Source organism: Zingiber officinale, chromosome 2A (assembly GCF_018446385.1).
Source record: "Zingiber officinale cultivar Zhangliang chromosome 2A, Zo_v1.1, whole genome shotgun sequence".
In the NCBI taxonomy this organism is placed as follows: domain Eukaryota; kingdom Viridiplantae; phylum Streptophyta; class Magnoliopsida; order Zingiberales; family Zingiberaceae; genus Zingiber; species Zingiber officinale.
In genome coordinates this window covers 158,131,227-158,148,900 of record NC_055988.1, presented here as the reverse complement: position 1 = coordinate 158,148,900, position 17,674 = coordinate 158,131,227, and the positions used below count along the sequence as shown (strand labels likewise).

Sequence of the window (17,674 nt, the reverse complement as noted above, 5' to 3'; positions counted from 1 at the left end):
CCATGCTTGCTAAGAATCTGCCTAGCATCCGACATCCCATGTCTACTAGGGCTTCCACCATGTCCATTTACCTAGCATCCGACATCTCTTGTTTATCTACTACTGCACATTTGACATAACATCAGATCACAGCAAATACTTAAACATACTTCAAACATCAAAACCATGCAACACACCTGCTTGGTTAGATTGTATCAGCAATCCTCCCAGAACATACAACATACATGCATGAGTGATTACATCAATTGAATTTTTTCAAGAATCCACTAATAATCTTTTAGTTAAGCCTCCTAAAGAATCTTAGACGATCCTTTGCTCAAGTGTCCACAAATATCTAATTCTTGATATTATTTGTTTTTCCTTCATTTTCTCTTGTACTTTTTCATTCCACAACCAATATTTCTTACTTGGTGGTGCATATCCCTTTGACTCACCCAGTATACTTTTGGCTACTATTTTTAGTTTTGTTACCATATTATCCCATATCATATTAGAGTCACCATATATTTCACCTAATGCTTGTACTCCTACTTAAATATGTTTTACTTCCAATCCTTTAACTTCCACCATTTAATTCCATGAGTCGTATATATTTTTCTTCTATTGATACTATGATTGAAGCATATATCCAACACTGCTAATTTATATTGGGTAATTAAGCTTTCTACAAGGATGATCTTGCAATCTTTATAAATTTTTCTATCATTCTTCCTAACCATAAGAAAGTCAATTTTGGATTTATTATTCCCACTTTTGAACGTGACTAAATGTTCTTCACTTTTCTTTAAAAACGTATGAGCTAGTATAAGATCATATGCTATGGTAAAATCTAATATAGTTTTTCCTCTTCATTTTTTATTCCGAACTCATAACTTTCATGCACCCTCTCATATTCTTCATTTTTCACTCTAACATATCCATTAAGATCGCTTCCTATTAAAATCATTTCATTTTATGAAATATTTTGTAATACTTCATCTAAGTCGTCCCAAAATCTTGATTTGGTATCTTCATCTAATCCTACTAACTCCGCCCATGATGATAAGAGCTATAATTCTATCCTCTTTCTAACTACTCTTACAACTTCTTTTAACGAATTATCTACCACAATACCCACTCCATTTTTTGTTTTATTCTTTCTTATGTACCATAACTTAAAACCTGAGTTCTCTATCATCTTTGCCTTTTTGCCTATCCATTTTGTCTCTTATACACTCAATATACTAATTTTTCTCCTAATCATCGTCTCTACTACCTTCATTAAGGGTTTCTATATTTCATATTTCAAATCATAGACAATTAGTTTTCCTATAATATTTGTTCTTATCCAATCTAAGGTGTGAGAAATCTTGTCTATTTAACACTCCATCCAAATTCTCATGGAGATGTAGCGGTCCTTGCCGAGATGTTGAGTCGAACCTTGCAACGTGAACTCTTGCATATTTAATATTATACCCAAGTTCTGGAGATGTAGCGATCTTTGTCGAAACATTACAATCGAACCCTACAACGTGTTCCTTTCAGGGAACAAACCTAGCATTAACACAATAGTTTAATGGATCAATTCATTAAACATTTACCTTAGTTTAATGTTAGCTGACGACCTAACGCATCCCTCCTCCTTTATCTGAGTTTGGCACCAGCCATGACAATGTAATTCATCATTGGTGGAGTTAAAGATAAGGAGAGAGAAATTAAAATTAAAATAGGTGACTAGAAAGATGTACAAAACTATACAAATTTCGAAGTGTGAATAAGTTGTCAATGAGGACGGTGCTGAAATTTAAGAATGATGGGAGGTGGAGAAACCTCTTAAAATCACAAGAGTACAAGAGAACTACAATGAAGGCATAGAGAGAAGGTATGGAGATAAGAAAGGAAGCTTAACATCCTAATTAGGAAGAGAATACATGAAAATCTAGGCTAGAGAACAAAGATCTTTTCTCCCAAATCCAAGAAAATGTTTCAATCGTGGAGGACCAAAGGTGTAGGTATAATCTAGGTTGGAAAAGGTATCTGAGAGACTATGAAGAAATAACTGCATACCATTATTTTGACTTTGACCTTGAGAAAGGCAAGAAGAAGGAAAGAGAATATGAAAAGGAAGGTCAAAACCATTAATAGTAAGGGCGACAAATAATGACACCAAAAGGAAATCTAAGTTGGAGGACAACTCTAACATATCTTGTGGATGGAGAAGAACTTGTAAGCCCAAGGCTCAAGAAAAGTCAAGAAGCCTATGTGGAACGAACACAAGACCAGAAGAATTGGCATTATATTAAAGGTTAATACTCCCTTCGCCCTTAAATCCAAGAAAAAAACAATCCCGAGAGGATTTCAAATGCTTGACATGGACACCTACAATGGAGGCAACACCTGATTGGAAGACGTGTAACCTTTCAATACACAAATACCTTTGTATGGAATTTCAAATGCCCTTATGTGTCAAGTCTTTATAACTAGTCTCCATGGGATTGTGTACCCTTAATAGTATTGATACCATTAATAACCTACACCCAACATCAAAGCCTAGTTCTTAGGGAGTAGCTACATAGCTTAGAGTGTAGATTCACACATGATACTTCAGCAAGAACACTACGAGCTGTTGACCAAATGCTTAAAGTGGTTGATTGATGTTATTAGGCAAGTAAATGACTGAGCTATTGAAACTCTGCTGTATGTTCGCATTGAACCATGATATGATGATTAGGAGAAAAATTAATATTTTGTGTCTGAGACAAAATGGACGGTGAGGAAAAGCGAAGATGATAGAGAACTCGGGTTTTAAGTTATAGTACCTTGGAAAGAGTAAAACAAAGAAATGGAGTGGGTATTATTGTAGATAGTTTGTTAAAGGATGAAGTTGTAGGAGTAGTTAGAAAGGGGATAGAATTATAGCCCTTAAGATAATAGTGGCGAAGCTATGAGCGTAATTGCGTATATACTAATTAGAAATATTTCACGAATGAAAGGTTTTAATAGGAGGTGATCACAAATGGGCGTATCGGAGTGAAAATGAGGAATATGAGAGTGCATGGGAGTTATGGGTTTGGAGCGAGGAATGAGGAGGAAAACTATATTAGATTTTGCGATGGCATATGACCTTATTAGCTAATCGTTTTTTAAGAAAGAAGAACACTTAGTCGCGTTCGAAAGTGGGAATAATAAATCATGAATTGACTTTCTTATGGTTAGGAAGAAGGATAGAAATATTTGTAAGATTAGATTAGAAAGTCGTCCAAAGCTTAACTACCAACGTAGGGTAGTAGTGTTGGATATCGCCTAAACATAGTATCGATAGAAAGAAAATATATATGATTCAACAAATTAAGTGGTGGAAGTTAAAGGATGGGAAGCAACGTATATTTAAGGAGAGAGATAAGTCCAAGCGTTAGGTGAAATATACAGTGATTCTGTCTGACGTGGGATAAGATGGTATCAAGTTAAAATAGTAGCTAAGAGTGTCCTCGGTGAGTCGAGGCGTGTCTGCGTAAGTAAAGAATCTTGGTGGTGGAATGAGAAAGTCTGAGAAAGTGAAGGAAAAGCGAATAGCTTATAAGAATTATATATTTGTAAGAATGAGGAAAACTTAAAAAATATCTGATAAGAAAGAAGCTAAGAAAGTGGTGAGTGAAGCGAAAAATGAAACTTTTGAGCGGTTATATCAAAAATTGGATACAAAAGAAGGGAAAGAGCGTTTATAGAATAGCTAAAGTGAGAGAAAGAAAAACAAGATCTTAGTCAAATAAAATGTATTAAAGATGAATGTAATAGGGTATTAGTAGCGATGAAGAAATAAAAGAGCGGTGGAAGAGATATTTTCATCGACTTTTAATGAAGGTTTAGGAGACCAACTTAACTTGGGTAATTTAATTAGGTCGAATGAGTATAGAAATTTAAATTTTTATCGTAGAATTGAAACTTGAAAAGTAAAACAAGCTTTAAATGAGATCCATACTAGAAAAATCATTGGACCAGATGATATTTTAATAGAGGTATGGAAGTGCCTAGGAAAACTATTGGTGCAAGTTGCACTGATAATCAAGTTTTAATATATGATAAATAGATTAAAGTTAGATGTATTGTTTTTCTAACATTTCTACCAAGTGTGCAGGAGTTGACTGGTCTGAAGGACCTGACACTAGACTGAAATCTAACTAGATTTGTGGGACCCAATAACTGGTTCAAAGTTCAGATATGTCTGCGATGTTGGTGCAGGGTCGACCAGAATCGAACTTGAGTTTTGATATTGTCAAAGATTCAAGTTAGATCTTATTGTGATCTATGTTGACTTAGAAAAAGCGTATGATAGAGTCCCAAGAGAAATTATATGGCGAATTTTGAAAAGAGAGGTGTTAGCGTAGCGTATATTGAACTAATTAAGGATATGTATGAGGATGTAACGATAAGAGTAAAGACTTGAGATGGATTAACCGAAGCATTTCGCATAAAGATAGGGTTACGTCGAGGATCAGATCTAAGTCCCTATCTTTTACACTAATTATGGATGAACTCATTGGATATTCGTAAGACGTGGTACTATGGTATGTTGTATTTGCAGATGATATTATTTTGGTAGATGAGACACGTGAAGGAGTAAATCTTAAATTCTCTTGGATGCATATTTTAAGATAAGAATAAAAACAGAACATATGAAATTTAAGTTTAGTAGTTATAGACATAGTAAAACAATTATTAAGATAGAAGATGGCGAGTTACCTTTAACTTAGAGCTTTGAGTATCTAGGTTTGTTTTTGCAAAAGAATGAAGAGGTTGATAGAGATGTTTTACATAAGATACAAACAAGATGGTTGAAATGAAGGAGGACTTCTTTGTGATTGTAAGGTATCTCTAAAGCTTAAAGGAAGTTTTATAAAACCTGTTATGTTATGTTATATGGAGTTGAATGTTGAACTATGACTTGAGTATACGAGAGAAGATGAGAGTTGCGAAGATGAGGATGTTAAGGTGGATGTGTGGGCGTACGAAGATGAAAAAATAAGAAATGAGGCGATAGAGAGAAAGTCGGAATTGCATCTATTGAGAGAAAACTCCGAGAGACACGTTTAAGATGGTACGGACATGTACTTAGACGACCAATAAATGCTCCAGTTAAGCGATGTGAAACTATGATAAATATGCATATCAAACGAGGAAGAGGAAGACCAAAAAAGACTTAGTTAGCAACAATAAAACAAGATAAAATTTATTTAAATATAGATAATGATATAATAGGAGATAGAGCTCAATGGCGTAAAAGGATTCATACAGCCGACCCCACCTAGTGGGAAAAGGCTTGGATGTTGTTGTTGGATGTTGTATCTAATCCTACTTAAGGTGTATATATGCTAATTATGCTCATAGTTTTTTTCGCCACTATTATTTTAAGAGCTATAATTCTATCATCTTTCTAACTACTCCTACAACTTTTTTTAACAAATTATCTATCATAATACTCACTCCATTTCTTGTTTTACTATTTCTTATGTACCATAACTTAAAACCTGAGTTTTCTATCATCTTTGTTTTTTCGCCTACCCATTTTGTCTCTTATACACTCAATATACTAATTTTTCTCCTAATCATCATATCTATTACCTTCATTGCTTTACCAGTAAGGGTTTCTATATTTCATATTTCAAATCTTAGACAATTAGTTCTCCTATAATATTTGTTCTTATCCAATCTAAGGTGTGAGAACTCTTGTCTATTTAACACTACATCCAAATTCTCATGGAGATGTAGCGGTCCTTGCCAAGATGTTACAGTCGAATCTTGCAACGTAAACTCTTGCATATTTAACACTACACACGAGTTCTAGAGATGTAGCGGTCTTTGCCGAAACATTACAGTCGGACTCTACAACGCGTTCCTTCCAGGGAACAACCTAGCATTAACATAATAGTTTAATGGATCAATTCATTAAACATTTATCTTAGTTTAATGTTAGCTGACGACCTAACGCATCCTTCCTCCTTTATCTGAGTTTGGGGCCCGCCATGACATTATGGGTGGAGTTAGAGATAAGGAGAGAGAAATTAAAATTAAAATAGGTGACTAGAAAGATGTAGGAAACTATACAAATTTCGAAGTGTGAATAAGTTGTCAATGAGGACGGTTCTGAAATTTAAGAATGATGGGAGGTGGAGAAACCTCTTAAAATCACAAGAGTATAAGAGAACTACAATGAAGGCATAGAGAGAAGGAAGGAACTCTAATAAGACTTAACCAATCCTATTTTCGTGAGCCTTAGAGACTCCACTGAGCACCCCTTTTATAGCCTTCAATCCTCCAGTATATGTCGCCGCCCGATAGTCGACTACTTCATCTTCATCAATCTACTATTCCTCGTGACCCGACCGTTATCGCACAACAACGGCTCCTTTCTACTTTCCACATGGGCAAGCAGTCCATCAGTCACTTATCATCAGTCAACTTATGTCATAGCTAACTACCAACTTTAGCCATGAACAAAACCATTTTATCCACCAGCTCCTTGGACCCATCGATTGATGACTATTAACTCCTAAACCTTGAATCCACTCGGGGTATTGAATTTCCCAATCACCAATCAACTACTACCCCTCATTAGTGCATTATAGATCCTAACTATGACGACCTCTAAGATCGAGTATATCTATGTTGAGTTCTACCATCATCCCCCGTGGGTACAATACAAGTACTCCACGCTTATAGCTCACCAGAGACTTATAATCACAGATTGACTTCACCTCTTAGTGATCTCTTGTTAAGTTATTTAGTCCCTCTGATGCACACAAACCCATGGCTCCTCCATATCTCATCCTTCACCCCTTCATCTATCAAATCCACCTCATCCTTGTTGCTAACTTGGTCGCACCAAGTCAATACTCCAGAGCTCTCCAGCACAACCTTAGTGCTCCTTGTCTTGCGGTCCCTCAAACATCCCATATCATCCTTCCTCAATCTCTATGAACCTCTAAGCCACTAAGTGTGCCACCTTGACCATCCCAAGCAAGCCATCAACCACTCAACTATGTCAAGCCACGAGCTGCCCAAGCTCCATGTGTGTTCCTGCAATCCTTGCACACTCAAACACACATCAGAACAATAAGGCAAGGCCTAACTTAAACCCTTTGCCCTAATTTAAACCCTTCGCTCAAATATCAAAACTTAATGGTTACATCTGACCACTTGAAGCACAATTGCACCAACACTCTTATGTTGTGATTTTGACATAAAAAAATCACGTCATATGGAGATAAGAAAGGAAGCTTAACATCCTAATTAGGAAGAGAATACATGAAAATCTAGGCTAGAGAACAAAGATCTTTTCTCCCAAATCCAAGAAAATGTTTCAATCGTGGAGGACCAAAGGTGTAGGTATAATCTAGGTTGGAAAAGGTATCTGAGAGACTATGAAGAAATAACTGCATACCATTATTTTGACTTTGACCTTGAGAAAGGCAAGAAGAAGGAAAGAGAATATGAAAAGGAAGGTCAAAACCATTAATAGTAAGGGCGACAAATAATGACACCAAAAGGAAATCTAAGTTGGAGGACAACTCTAACATATCTTGTGGATGGAGAAGAACTTGTAAGCCCAAGGCTCAAGAAAAGTCAAGAAGCCTATGTGGAACGAACACAAGACCAGAAGAATTGGCATTATATTAAAGGTTCATACTCCCTTCACCCTTAAAATCCAAGAAAAAAACAATCCCAAGAGGATTTCAAGTGCTTGACATGGACACCTACAATGGAGGCAATCCCTGATCGGAAGATGTGTAACCTTTCAATACACAAATATCTTTGTATGGAATTGCAAATGCCCTTATGTGTCAAGTCTTTATAACTAGTCCCCATGGGATTGTGTACCCTTAATAGTATTGATACCATTAACAACCTACACCCAACATCAAAGCCTAGTTCTTGGGGAGTAGCTACATAGCTTAGAGTGTAGATTCACACATGATACTTCAGCAAGAACACAACGAGCTGTTGTCCAAATTCTTAAAGTGGTTGATTGATGTTATTAGGCAAGTTAATGACTGAGCTATTTAATCTCTGTTGTATGTTCGCATTGAACCATGAAAATTCTTACACTCTCTCTGTGAAAACCTGCCAAAGGATGATGTCCAGATGTTAGAAATGGTGCACCTGCCAAAGAATTGAAGGAGGCTTGCACCCCACCAAGTACTTTTGCCCTTGATGTAATGTCTTTTCTTTTAGAAGTCCAGGTAAAATGAACCCAAAATTAGTAAGAAAGACATATGGAGAGCCAATCAACAAATATGGAGCCTTACATACATGACATGGTGTTGAAAGTCTAACGAGCACTGAACACACCCACCCACCCTAGAGTCTCACATAGTATATATCTCTGATTGCCCCTAAACATCATAAATGTTCTTAACCAAGCCAGCTAACATTTCATGTCAAGGGTCTAATCCTGAGGACAATAAGGTAAGCAGGCAAGAAAGACCCATACCAGACAACTCAAGAGGCTCACAAAAGTCTTGCTAAATTATGTAACTCAAAATAGAGGGAGATCTTGTGGTCCTAATAGAAACAAAACATACTCTCATGCTGAGTGTCAAAGTCTCAAATAGCCAAAATTTTCTTTAATACGTGTTATAGCATTCTTGTTGGCCTACAACAATTTCATTCTTGATCTTTTTAATTTCCACACCAGGATAGTGATTTAGCTCACCCAATTTATTCATAACAAAATGAATAGAAAGGCTAGTGCATAGCTCAGAAACCTCATCATCATTGTTAATGATGATCGTATCATTCACTCATAAAAGAACAAGATCATGTAAATTGTCTTCCTTCCTAACAAACAAGGTTTAATCTAATTAAATGGAAACATAACCATTAAATTGTAAATTACTAAGCAAGTTTACTATACCAAGCTTGAGGTACTTGAATTAACCTATAGTCTTTTTACGTTTGCAAACATAATGGATGAGACTTTGAGATGTAGCTAGGAAATTGCTTCAAGACTATGCCCTTGCCTATCTCGACAACAGGACCAAAAATTTCCTAATAGTCTACTCTATATTTTTGTGAGAATCCTCCTACAATAAGTCTCTTTTAGTGGTCTAGACTTTCATTCTCCTTGGAATTTTGAAGAATACAATAAAACTATGGTAATTGTTTATGAGGAAATCTTAACACTATTTGCATTTTGACCTTCATAAATTTCATTAGATGTTGTCTAAAATGATGCTCTCAATGGCAGTGTAAATGAAACCTTAATGAAGGATAACACATTCCTCTCCACATTGAAAAATTTTGAAGTGATGATTTAGAGAAAGAGACATTACTCTAAATTTAACATGATAAAATGATTAATGTCTATCAGAATTAAATATCTAGAAAAATTAATTTTAATAATTTAACAGCCTCCAACATTGGAAAATAAAAAAAAATAAGTGATCTTTAAAGAGGAGCAAACTTCAAAGAGGAATCGTACAAACATTTTGTATCTTTGCCTCTCAACTCAAATCTGATTAAAAATTCAATTAATATTTAAATAGAAAATTCAAGCAGAAAATTCTGATAGTTTTGATGAATGGTAAGAGGCTAATTTTTTTTCCTCAAAAGAATATGAAAAAAAAATGGCAATTGTTTATGAGGAAATCATAGCACCGTTTGCATGATTGACCTTTTGTCAAAACTTCATGTCCAAAATAGTTTTCTCAATGGAGATCTTGAAAAAGATGTGTAAATGAAAACTTAATCAAGGATAATACATTCCTCTTCAGATCGAAGAACATTGTATGTCCATGTACAGTACTTTAAAAAATGATTTGAACATTCAAAATTGCAAATCTCAAAATTTCTAATAAATCATTTGTGATTCAGCTTGCTTCTCAATGCTCAGTTTCATGGGAGTACAATAAAAACAATCATTAAGTTGTACTACTGAGAACAAAGATTTTGTCCATTGCCTATCTTCAATATGTATTAGACATATAGATATATCTGTATCTAAAGAGTATGAAGTTATCACTGGTTAAGCATGCAATCCTGGCCCAACAAATGAATAATTCAGTGGCCAATTTTGTGGAACCAAATTCAGATCAAAACAAATTGATGATAGATCATAGAAAAAATATAACATTTGAAACTGAACTCGTGGGGAGTCTTGTCTATATCATTACCACTCATTCTAATATTCCTCCATGTGTTTAGTTAATTCATAGCAAATCCGTACATAGTTGAGATGGGATGGATAATTCAAATGAGAATAATAAATTTATAGTTAAATTGAAAAGAGGGTGGAAGGTGGAAGGAATAGAGTGAAATCAAAGAAAAACTCAAACTAATATAATAAAAAGATATTTAATTTATTTGAATATTCTTAGCAATGAAATCTTGCATAGAGTGCAGTGGAATGTGTTGTATAAAGTTGTACAGGTTTGAAGATGTTAGAAATGTGAATAGAAAAAGGAGGTGGAAAGGAAGGAGACTCCTTTGTGTATGGGTTTAGTCCCACAATGGAAGTTTCAAGGCACTATGATTGGTTTATATTGTTGCACATGCATTGCTGATGTGAACAAATGCATGAGGAGAGACTCTCTCTCACACATAGATACGCAGGGGTGCAAATCCAAGGCCGAGATTTGCACTGAACCAAGTTGACTCATGTGGGCACGTTAAATGTCGGACCGGTAAAGGCAAAATTTGTCCAAGCGAATAAACCAACGTTTTGCCACCTAAATCTCTTTTTGCTACCTGCTCAAGAGTGTAACGGAAGCATTAATCTGAAATTAATGTCTGCCATTAAACCCATTAATGGTTATTTCGTAACGTCTTGGCAATAATGTCTGACATTAAACCCATCAATGACGATTCCGTAATGTCTCGGCAATAATGTTTAACATCAAACTCATTAATGGCGTTTCTGTAACGTCTCAGCAATAATGGCTAACATAAAATCCAACATTGAATTATCCTAACTTAGTCATTCATTGCAGCCATGAATGAGCCCTCCTATAAAAAGAGGTCATGAGCAATAGCAGAGAAAGAGAAGAGAAAGCAAAAGTAAAAAAATCCTCCACCTTCGTTCCCCGATTCTTTCCGCTCAGTCGTGCATCCGCTTGGCTGAATTACTCATGATAACACTCAAGTGCATTCTCAGTTCGCCAAAAACAACCAGTACTTGGTTGTGTGCATGGTTCTGCCATTATATCTTAGGAAACAGACGACCCGAGAGAACCTTGAAGCACAACCGGAGGTGGGGCGAATTTGTTTCACGGAAACTGCGTTGAGCGCAGGCATCGACATCTCCCTCGACAAATTTCTTTCCCGACTCGGCGACTCTGACTCCTGACTCGGCTTCCGACTCCCGACTCGGCCACTCTGCTTTCGGACTCGACGATACGAAGCAACAATCTTCCTGACAACCTAATAGCTCTGCCAGACTTTCAAGACCTATAGCTTGAGATTATCTGCTAAGTCATCTCAACAAATAAGTCTGAATTTAGTTTGTAAATTCGATGTTTTTTCCAAAATCACCGGCAATAGATTGTCCGACAATCTTGAAATAGATTTGTTACTATTGAGATGACCACAGAAAGCATTGAGGTGCAACAGACTCATCATATGAAGGTCCCCTCCACCTCGATTGGAAATGTTCTACTCAATCATAGAGAAAGGCCTCAGAAATTCACTAGGTTGAACTTCAAGAGGTGACAGCAGAAGATACTCTTCTACTTGACCACACTCAATCTGGCTTGGTTCTTAACCAAAGACCCTCCCAAGCATGCTAAGGATGCTGATATTTAGACCATCAGTGAAGTGGAGGCATAGACTCATTTTGAGTTCCTTTGTTGAAACTACATCCTTAATTGCATTGTCAACTCATTGTACGTAGTGTATAGCACAGAGAGAACAACTAAGAAGTAGTGGGAGTCCTTGGACAAGAAGTATAAGTCAGAGGACACGAGGGCCAGGAAATTCATTGTGGGTTGATTCCTAGACTACAAGATGGTTGACTCCAAGATGGTGATCAACCAAGTCCGGAAGCTTCAAGTGATCTTGCACGAGATTTAATCGGAAGGTATGGTTCTGCGTAAAACCTTCCATGTGGCTACTATCATTGAGAAGCTGCCTCCCGACTGGAAGAACTTTAAGAACTAGCTGAAGCAGAAACGAAAGGAGATGAACGTGGAAGAACTTATTGTTAGACTTCAAATTGAAAAAAACAACAAGAGTTCAGAGAGAAAGTCATTCTCTTAGGCTACGGTGAAAACCGACATGGTCGAGCACGGTCAAAACTCAAAATGGAAAAACCCAAAACTTCCAAGATGAGACCCAAAGGAGGCATAAGCAAGAAATTCTCTGTCAACTGTGGCCGAGTCCATCACAAATCTTCAAAGTGCAAAAAGCTAAAAAAAAAGCAGGAAACCAACCTAAACGAGGGACCAGAAATGGACGACCTCTGCGTTGTAGTCTCCAAACTGAACATAGTGGGTTCAAATCCGCAGCAATGGTGGATCGATATTGGAGCCACTCGACATATCTACTGCAATAAGAAGCTACTCCATAACTTTGAAGAAATCAAAGATAAAGAGGAACTGTTCATGGGGAACTCAACAACCTCGGACATCATGGGCTAAGGAAAAGTAGTGCTGAAGCTAACCTCGGGCACAGAGTTAACTCTTAACAATGTGTTGTAAGTTCTATTAAGGAAGCATGGCTTCCATATTTTTTTTGTTAGACAGAGTTGTTTTGCTAAAAAATCGAATGTTTTTAGGAAAAGATTATGTACCCGATCGGTTGTTTAAGCTCAATGTAATGGCGATTACACCGAAGGTTAATAAAATTGCAAACTCTTCCATTTATATGCTTGAGTCTTCGTGTTTGTAGCATGGTAAACTATGACATATTAATTACGATATGTTGCGTAGATTAATTAATATACAAAGCATAACAACATTCACCTTGACCTGAGACACAAGTGTGAAATTTATGTTGAAGCAAAAATGATAAGGTCATCCTTTCAACATGTTAAAAGGAGTAGCGAACCACTCGGCTTAATTCAGGCATGTGCGACCTCAAAGGTACATCGGCATAAAGTGGGAATAAATACTTCATCACTTTTATAGATGATAACACAAAATACTGCTATGTATATCTTCTCAAAAGTAAGGATGAAGCTATAGAGAAATTTATTCTCTTTAAGAATGAGATTGAAAACCAAATTAATAAAAAAATTAAGATGGTTCGAAATGACCGAGGTGATGAATATACTTCATCGTACGCTGAGTTGTGTGCTAAACATAGGATTAAACACGAAGCAACAACTCCTTATACTCCTCAACAAAATGAGTTACTGAACGAAAAAACCGCACTCTAAAAGAGATGATAAATGCTCTTCTACTGAGCTCTAGACTGCCAGAGTTTATGTGAGGGGAAGCTGTATTAACAGCTAATTATCTTTTAAATAAGGTGCCCCAAAATAAAATAGATAAGAGCGCTTATCAGTTGTGCAATGGAAGATAATCATCCTACAAATATTTGTGAATATAGGGTGTCTCACTAAAGTTTTGGTGTCTGATCCGAAAAGGATTAAGATAGAATCAAAAATTGTTAATTGCATATTTATTGGATATGAACATTATGGTAGTGTGTATCGATTTTTTGTGTATGAGTCACAAATACCGAATATATGCAAGAACTCGATAATAGAGAAATCCTGCTCCTCAGAATGGGCATATGAAACACAAGAAGAAAAAAATAATGATGAACTAATTGAGGTTGAGTTCAGACAAAGTAAAAGAGCTCGGGTGGAAAAATCCTATGGAATGGATTTTATCACTTTTATATTAGAAAGTGAGTCCCACAGTTACTCAGAAGCGGTAAGCTTTTCTTATAGACCTCACTGGAAAGAGATAATACATCTAAGATAAATTCTATCTTGCAAAATCTCACGTGGGAACTTGTGGATCTTCCTCAGGAAGCAAACGATCTTCAAGAAGAAAATAAAATCAGATGGTCAACTTGGTAATCAAAGGATACCGACAACGAGAAGACTTTGATTATTTTGATACGTATTCTCCAGTGTCAAGAATAATTTTCATTAGAGTGTTGTTGGTTATTGTCGTCAATGAAATATGGAATACATTAGATGGATATAAATACAACCTTTCTAAATGGAGATTTAAAAGAGGAAATCTACATGGAACAACCTGAAGGGTTTTTTGTGCCAAGATAGAAAAACAAAGTTTGTAGATTGATGAAGTCATTATATGGCTTGAAACAAGTATCAAAACAGTGACATGAGAAATTTGATAGTGCTATGAAGGAATATAAATTCAAATTCAATGAATATGATAAATGTGTCTACATGAATATAGATGACATACTTATGAGAAATAATAATAAGATAATCATATTCACTAAAGATATGTTGAACTCAAGATTTGATATGAAAAACACGGGCCTAACTTATGTGATTCTAGGAATTAAAATTCTTAAAACGACAGAATGACTTGTTCTTAGTCAGTCACATTACATGGACAAGATTCTTGAGAAATTCATCAAGGATGATACTGCATTGGCACAAACGCTGATAGATAGGAGTCAACGTCTATCGAAGAATAAAGGAGAAAGTATCTCTCACATAGAGTACTCTCGAGTGATTAGAAGTCTGATGTACTTGATGAATTGTACACGACCAGACTTAGCCTACGTAATAAGTAAATTGAATAGATACACGAGTAATCTCATTGTTGAGCATTGGAAAGGGATAACAAAAGTACTGGGTACTTAAGATATACTCATGAATATGGACTACAATATACAAGATATCCTGCTGTGATCTAAGAATACAGCGATGCGAGTTGGATATCTGACATAAAAGACTCTAAATCTACGAGTGGATATATATTCACTCTGGGAGGTGTATCCATTTCATAGAAATCTTCTAAGCAAACCATAATAACCAGACCCACGATGGAATCTGAGTTTATACCTCTTGACAAATGTGGTGAAGAGGTTGAATGACTATGACAATTCTTAGAAGATGTTCCTAGATGGCTGAAACTGTGCCAGTAATTTGCATACATTGCAATAGTTAATCAACAATTGGTCGGATACAGAATCATATGTATAATGGTAAGTCTAGATATATATATTGTAGACATAATATCATTAGACAACTACTCTCAACGGGAGTTATTACGGTTGACTATATGAAGTCAAAGGATGACCTAGTAGATCCGTTAACCATTGGGTTTAACAGAGAGTTGGTTGCAAGTTCATCGCGAAGGATGGACTTGATACCGATGAGAAATGTTAGTGCAAAGGAAACTCAACCTATGCAGACTGGAGATCCTAAGAACCAGATTTAAAGGGACAACCTAACTGCATCGACAAAGTTGCTCACTGTGAAGAACAACCCAATAGATCAGTGAAGGATGGAGGTTAAGCACACAACTTTTAATGATCCGTAGAGTAATGTGGAATACACTTAAGAGATCGCCTATGTGAGAATGAAGTGAGACCACTTCGAAGAGAATTGTAGACACAATTCTTAGAGTTCCTTACCGAATCAAGCGTGTTTATAGTCAAGAACGAATACACTCATGAGAACTGAGTTGTAACAGGAAGAGCCCGGGGTAAGATATGTTAATGCTTACATAGACGACGGAACAATTCAAGGATATTGTGTCTACTGTCAGCCAGTAAGCAAATAGATCTTCACAAAAGAAGGTTCAAAGGATAAAACATACCTGTCCTACACTGGACTCAACTGTTGAATGCTTACATATCTTATTTCCATTTATATAGGGAATTGTTAAAAATGTGAATGGAAAAGGAGGTGGAAAGGAAGAAGAAGACTCCTTTATGTATGGGTTTAGTCACACATTGGAAGTTTCAAAGCACACACATTGATGATGCGAACAAATGCATGTGAAGAAACTATCTCTCACGCATGGATGCACAGAGGGTGCAAATCTAGGGTCCAGATTTGCACTGAACCAAGTTGACTTGTATGCGAACACAACCTGCGTCGAATGCTGGATCGGTCAAGGTATAATTTGGCTAAGAGAATGAACCAACATTTTGCCACTTAGATATCTTTTTACTACCTGATCAAGAGTATAATGGAAACATAAATCTGAAATTAATGGCCGACATTAAATTCATTAATGGAGATTCCGTAACGTGTCGACAATAATGTCTGACATTAAATTCATTAATGGTGATTCCGTAATGTCTCCGTAATAATGTCTGATATTAAACCCATTAATGGTGATTCCATGATGTCTCAACAATATTTGACATTAAACCCAACATTAAATCGCCATAATTTAGTCATTTATTACAGCTATGGGTGAAACGTCCTATAAAAGGAGGTCGTGAGCAAGCGTAGAGAAAGAGAAGCGAAAGCGAAAGTATAAGAATTCTTCCACCTTCGTTTTCGATTTTTTCCTCTCAACAGTGCATTCGCTCGATTGAACTACTCGCGATAGCACTATGGTGCATTCTCCACAAACAACCAATACTTAGTTATGCGCGTGATTCTGCCGTTGTATCTTAGAAACAAAAATTCAAAGCACAATCAGAGGTGGGGCGAATCTGTTTTAAGAAAACTGCGTTGAACGCAGACCTCAGCATCTCCCTCGGCAAATTCCTTTCCCGACTCGGCGACTCCGACCCCGACCCAAACTCGGCTTCCAACTCCCCACTCGGCCACTCTACTTTCAGACTTGGAGATATGAAGCAGCACTCTTCCTAATCGGCCAACAGCATAAGATTATCTACTTAGATCATCTCAATGGATAAGTTTAAAATTAGTTTGTAAATTCAATATTTTTCTCCAAAAATCTCTGGCAATAGATTGTCCAACAGAAGATATATGGATACTTATTGTATGCAGCGTTGCAAGGTGTTTGGTATATATTGAACTAGATCACCGGGAGAGATTATAGCGTCAGTTACCTTGCGTGGGTGTCGATGAACTTGGTATCCTTTCCAGCTACGAGAATGTCGCAGGCAAGGGAAATTTCGAAACCGGCGGTGACGGCGTAACCGTTGATCGCCCCTATTATGGGCTTGCGAAATCGCTCCATCTGGATCACGGGATCGGATTCCTCGTCCTTGACGTCACCTTTAAACACATCCTGTGCAGCCGTGAGGTCGACTCCGGAGCAGAAAGCTCGCCCCTTCCCCGTGATTACCACGGCACCCACAGTGGGATCGGCATCCAGCTCCCTGAAGGCACCAGCAAGAGACACAATCATCGGACGAGTAAGAGAGTTGAGCGACGCGGGGCGGTTGATGGTGATGACGGCGACGCCATCGGTGGCGCGCTCGACGACGATCAGTTCCTGCGCTAGCACGGAATCCATAGGGATTGACTGGCGGGAGATGGGGCAGGCTGGGACGGGGATGCGAGAGAGAAATAAGGAACGAAAATGGAATTGCCCCTGGCCCTTGTTTACTTGGAGGGGTGGAAAATAAAATTGAGAAAAGTTTTTCTTTGTTTATTTTATAAAAAATATTAGGCAAAAAAAGAAATTACCATTCGATCGATATTTTGAGATAAAAATTCATCCTATCAAAAAATTAAAAAAAAAAAAAATCATCCTATCAAATTGAACGGAAAGTTGCAATAATAAAATTATTAAATAAATCTTTTATCCTAAGTTTTATCATCTTCAATTTTTTCTCTAAT

The 17,674-nt window shown here is 36.8% G+C and overlaps 1 pseudogene; it reads right to left on the bottom strand.

The window, feature by feature from the left end:
• LOC122042889 overlaps window positions 1–17,383 on the bottom strand; it is a 30,513-nt pseudogene extending 13,130 nt beyond the window's left edge.
• Between the last annotated feature and the right edge of the window lie 291 nt (window positions 17,384–17,674).